This window comes from Mastacembelus armatus, chromosome 15 (assembly GCF_900324485.2).
Source record: "Mastacembelus armatus chromosome 15, fMasArm1.2, whole genome shotgun sequence".
Lineage (NCBI taxonomy): Eukaryota > Metazoa > Chordata > Actinopteri > Synbranchiformes > Mastacembelidae > Mastacembelus > Mastacembelus armatus.
Genome location: NC_046647.1, coordinates 20,859,159 through 20,865,158, shown reverse-complemented (window position 1 = coordinate 20,865,158; position 6,000 = coordinate 20,859,159). Strand labels below are relative to the sequence as shown.

General features: G+C 43.9%; 1 protein-coding gene across 4 annotated transcripts in view; it reads left to right on the top strand.

The window, feature by feature from the left end:
- Positions 1-392: 392 nt before the first annotated feature.
- cdh11 (cadherin 11, type 2, OB-cadherin (osteoblast)) overlaps positions 393-6,000 on the top strand; it is a 69,627-nt gene continuing 64,019 nt past the window's right edge. For all 4 annotated transcript variants that reach the window (XM_026309415.1, XM_026309414.1, XM_026309412.1 and 1 more), the window contains exon 1: positions 393-865. The gene's annotated coding sequence lies outside the window, so the exon portion shown is untranslated. The remainder of the gene's footprint in view (positions 866-6,000) is intronic.

Here is a 6,000-nt window from a genome sequence, read left to right as displayed (position 1 = left end):
TTTTTTTTTACAAAAGCTCTGAATAAATATAGTTTTCAGTGTAACCTGTACTCTATCAGATCTTGGTTCACTTGGTTTTATTTCTGTGGTGGCACAATTTATTCCCACACTATCATTATGTGCTATTTAAATATATATATATATATATATATATATATATATATATATATATATATATATATATATATATAAAATAAATATGATTATTATAGCAGTCCCTATATAAAGGGAGAAGAGACAGAGAGGGTTACTCTAGTTTCCAACGCCCTCCATCGGTAGCGACATCTCTCCCGTTTTCTCTCTCTCCTCCTCTCTCTCCTCCTCTCTCTCTCTCTCGCTCTCGCTGCTGCTGCGCGCCCGTTCAGTTTCCATCACACCGCTTCAGAGGCTCTTAGAGGGAGGACGGATAAACGGCGCTGACGGTACCGGATTTGGCATCTAAAGGAGGGAGGGATGCTACGGTGATTTCCCTCTTTTCTCTCCTGACACACACCTCCTCGTCACCACCGCCACCTCTCCTCTTCATCACTTTAATCTCGGAACCTTATCAAGACGCACTACTGCTTCCCGTCGTTTTCACACTTCTATTCATCCTTAAACGCCTGTGCGCTCCAGCGGATAAAAATAACATAAAGAACATTTTGGGGGCTGAGGAAAACCGACTTGGCTCTGCTTCGTTTTTTTTTCTTTTTGCCCCCCAAGAGCAGACAAACAGAAAAAAACTGGGTTTTCAAACAGTGGATGTGTTGGACATCTGATGAAAGAAGCAATATTAGTTGAGAGAAGTGGCCGTTTCCTACTGGCTTCTATCTATTAGGGAGATTTGCTTGGAGAGACGGGCTGCGCGCGGAGTCTCACTTCCAAGGTAAGGACCGCTTGAGTTAAAGGACTGGGATTTTGAAACACTGTGCCACACACGTCTCTTTCCTCCCTCTGTCTCTCGCTCTACGCTGCCTGTGCGTCTCTTCCCGCAGAGGCTTTATTGAGCGTAAAACGGGCGACAGAGGATGAAGTCAAATGTTACGGTTCCCGGGACGGTGGGGAGATTGTGGTTAGAGTCTGGGTGAATCCAATCACTAGACTGTCACAAAAATACTGTGTCCACGTATTAAAAAGGTCTCTATGAGGAGACGTCGGGCTTCTGTATATTTGAATATACAAGGAAAACGTTTGGAAAATCCCCCGGAGCCTTTGCGCGTTGGCGCTGGTAACGCAGTATGAAGACTTGTGTGTCTTTGCGGCGCTGCTGGATGTACAGTGCAGACTTTCCTCAGCACTCGGGACCGTTGTATTTGTGCGGTTTTCACATCACAGTCTGTTTTTTTTTTTCGCGTTTCCAGCGCAGTGCGTGTCTACATATTTGCGCTCGTTTGGTGTGTGCGCGCGTCTGACTGTGTGTGTGGTGTGTTTGGCCACGCACGGTGCCTAATCTCCGCGTAGGCTCTCTGTCGCTGTCTCGATGCCCCCGGTGGGTCCGCGTAACGGCGACGCACAACTTTTCTTTGGGTCGCCGTCAACACAGGCTTCATGTGTGTTTCACGGTGCGGTCACTCCGTTCCCTCATAGAAATCACGCACTGTGAGATGACCGCATTTCAGAAAATCCAGAGACAAACTCTTATTTCTACTTTTTGGGATGACCGCTGCATTTGCATTTATTCAGGCTCATAGGCCCATTTCTGCCCAAACGCGTTTTTACCCTTCCCGTCTCCTGTTGGGGCATAAATACGTGTTTTCACAATTTTAATAATCATCCACAGCCTTTTCCTTTCTCTTCGTTTTCGGTGTTTGTCACCTTGCACATGGACCGATGCCCGTCGCTGTTTATTGCTTTAACATCTGGAAAGGAGAATTGCTGAAGACTATACACAGTTTAGTATTCAGTCCGTTTGAACACTTTAAAGGGAGCTGCGTCCTTGTCCTCTCCGTATGCACCAGCGCCAGTGCAACTGCACACAAACTGCATATACAGATCGCTTGCCTGTAGGCTCACTCAGGTTCATTCTGCACTCAATTAGGTCGGTGCGTTTGGTTTATCCACCCTGTAGGGCCACATATTTGTCTTTTAATTGTTGCTCACCTACTCAAATCTAGTGGAAACGTCTCTTTGCTGGTTGAGTCAATGTGTGACTATGGTCTGATATGAATAATTGTGGAAGGATAAAGTAGTGAAGCTGCTGCTGAGTCGTTTTTAACGTTGTGTATAATTTGGGGAGCTGCAATTCTACTGCGTTTTCAATAGGGGAGCAGAGAGAGAGAGGCGTTGACTGTAGAGCTGTACAGTCTTTGGTATTCATGGCACAGCTCAAGATTGCTGCTCTCAAGCAGGCAATAATCTCTCTTCCTCTCACTCTCCACCTCTCTCCCCCTCTGTCTCGCACACTGTTGCACTTGAATGTCTCCCCTCTCTTCCCTATCTCCTCTATCTCCTTAGCATTTCATCTTCCTTCTCCTCTTCCTCTCTTTCTCCTCCAGTCCCTTCATCTCCCCTCACTCCACTCTCCCTCTGTACTCTTCAGTCTTGTGGGAGCCATTGACAGAATCATTTGCTGTTCTGTTTTATTCGACAGGGGGTTCTTACCAGCCAGGCTTGGCTGATTTGCAGTGCTGTTTCTTGGGATGATTTCTTTTTTTTTGTTGTTGTTTCAAAGTGTGCAGCCAGCTAAACGGGATAGGATGCACAGTGATACTTTACAGAGATTATTCCCAGTTTGTTAGAGAAAAGGGTTTGTACATTTGTGTTATATTTTAAAAGGTGATTTTCTGCTAAGCTGCAACAGAGTTAATATGGTTTTTCTTACTATGTGGTTACTTTTCAGACGCTTCACTGTTTATTTTTCCCTCAGTATTTTGCCAGTTAGCCAACAGACTAGTCTGCATTGCAGGAGAAAACCGAAATTTCCCCTTTTCTCTTTTTTCTTTCTCAAAGTTTACACTGTTGTTCAATGGCCACATAAAAGACACATCACAAGAAGAGAATATCCCAAATGTATTTCATTCTACGACTGAGCTCAACATCAGAGTCTTCTCACTGCAGCTCCACTGAAGCCGTTTTGTAAATAGCACCACAACATGGCCTAATTTGGGCTTTTAGATGTTTGCTTAATTTACTAATTCATTCTTCCAGCTAAAGTAATTCAGCCACAAAGTAATTTGGTCTGGGGAGAGTAGAGGAGAGGCACTAGAGCGGACCAGGAAAGGAAACAAGGGGAGAAAGGATGTGTTCTGCAGAGGAGCTGAGCTAAAGTGAGGAGACGAGAGAAGAAACAACGGGGCAGGCAATTGGAGGAGCAGAACTGAGAAGAAAAGAGCATGACTCCTATCAGGATATGAGGAGTAGGTGGGGGTGGAGAGGAGGGCAGCGTGACTTCTATCAGCAGTGTATTTCGTCTCACTCTTTTATGAGAGCCACTGCTGTCAGAGCTGAAACAAGACCTGTAGCGAGAAACAGCCTGTCCTCACGTAGCTATCTCGGGAACGAACATAGGTCCCTTTCCACTTCCTGCAGAAGTGTGACATTCTGTCTGAGAAAGTGAGCGTATGCTTCAAAAGCAGGACAGAAACACAGAATTGAAACGTGTACCTGTACGTCTTTGTGCTATTTGGGGTTAGCCGTACACAGAAACCTGGCTTGGATGACAGATGAAAGCGGAGTGGGTGAGGTATCAGATTATTCACTGATGTTCAGCCAAGAAATCACACAGAAACGACTCAGATTTGCTCCATTCGGTGATGCTGTTTCAGGACCTGGCAATGGAACTAGCCTGCTTTATGTCCGTGTTCCTTATAGTTTGTAAAGACATAATTAAACCTGTGAACATGTACAGAAAAGCAGCCAACAGAAATAAATGACTTTCCTTCAACAGTGTTTGAAATGACACCAACAGGCCAGTGAATACTCTCGTATTCAAGTTAAGCTGCACAGTATTAGCCAAGGTTACGAGGGTATATTATATTTTGAGGACATTATTGTGAGTATACAGTTAAGTATACTGGACAAAGCTGAACTGAGCATTACACGTTTCTGTTTTTCATCTTTTAGTGAAGAAGACTAAGTGTTTACATGTAACTGATTTTGACTGGTTTGGAGCCACTATATTTTTCCATATTCATTTTTCAGTGCCACGTGAAAAGCTGCATAAACTAGTTTCTCTTAGAAAATGTTCAAAAGTAGGAACAATGGGTTGGAAAGAAAGAACAGAGAGAAAAGGCTGCAGATGAAGCAAAAGAGAGGTGAAGGGGGGAGTGGTTGAGAAAGGTACTAGACCTTTTCTAGGTGACGACAGAGGGAGCTGTTGGGCTTTGCTGCAGCATTGGCTGCACTGCTCTCTGTTTTTTCTTCCTTCTGCTCTCTTTTCTAATTCTTTCCCAATCTCTCTCCATTTTCCCTTTTCTTGGAGGGCCAGTCACAGAGATAGAGAGGTAGTTAGGCTCCCCAGGGATGCTGGATTCAATCTGCACGCCCCAAAGATACACACTCACAAGAATCTAGTGTGTCTGGATAAGCATGTCCACCGTGACTGGCTTCTGTTACCTCCAGATTCACATTACCACCTGGAGAGACGGGGCGTGGGGGGTGAGAGAAAGGAGGAGAACAGTAGTAAAGGAGGGGGACGTTGCTTTCCTCTGGTCCCTGGTTCTAACAAACAACTGTTTAAACTTCAGCCTTCTTTCTCGCACTTTTTCAGCAATCTCAGCCTCTTATTCAACTCCAGTTCTCGTCTTTGTTTCCCTTCATGTCTATTGAACACATCATAAAGGGGAAGCCAGGTAGATGTTATGCTGCTGTATAATTTCCTGTGGCAGTGTGATGGGATTATAACTCTAATCTCCAGACTCAACCAGATTAAATGACAAAGTCAGTAATTAGTGTTTTCGACCTCTAATCCCTTTACCTTCCCTCTAGAGAAAGAAGACAGTGGCTGATTTGTCTGCATTTAAGGTGGGCAGGGAAATCATTTCCTGGGTCTGAGACAGCACAGGTGGTTCACTGTTGTTGACACAGTTTCCTTGCAGGATTAATGTTTTGGGATCAGTTTCCTTGGTCTTTAAGCATTGGGTTTGTATGATTCCCCCCCCCCCTTGGGCTCATGTGGTTTCAATTACCCCCCCCGTGTTTGACATTCCAGCAACATGAAAGTCAGACTACATCAACTGGAGAAACTAAATTACCCCCTTAAGTTCAACAATGGATATATGTGGTCAGTCCATCAGTGTCATTATTTACTGTCATTCCACAGTCCACTGACTTTGTGAAGGCATCAAATTTATAACCCATTTAACAGGTGGAAAGTGTCAACTCCACCTTTCAATTGCTGCTAAAGTCAGAGTCTACAAGACAACATGTGTCAAATATAAACCCTTTTGTCAAAGTCTCCAACATCTGTCTGTGATTGTCTGTGAAATTCTGAGCATGTTTCTCTGCCATAAACCTAACACATGTTATTATTGAACCATGAAAAGGACAAAGAAAATACATTAAATTTCAAACTGAAGACAGTAAGATGGAAAATATTATATATATTTTTTTATTTTTGGGCACAGAAACAAAGCAGTGCTATTGTGATTCATGATTATGTCCTGTATTTGATGAGCACATCAAAGTCATTTTAATAGTGCAGGCATAAGCACATCTTGTTTGCACATACAGTAATGACTTGGAGAAAGGAAACGGTGCCACAAATAATACCAGAAAACAACAAAGACGCCACTTACAGCTATTAAACCAAAACGTGGCGGCACAGAAACATTCCGGCATCAATTAAAATGACGACTTTTAAAAGGTCGTTGGCTTTTTATCACCTGGTATCATAATGCCAGACACTGCAGCTGAAATCTGTCGGTATCTTCTCTAAGTGTAGTTGAACGACGCTCTTCAGTGACTGTGACGTCGTCGTACACGAGAGCGAAGCATGTGCAGAACAGGCTGCAGGGACTTACTGCCAGATGATGAGGCTGTGGTGTAGCTGTCACAGCAGTGGAGTGTGGATAAATGTTAAAG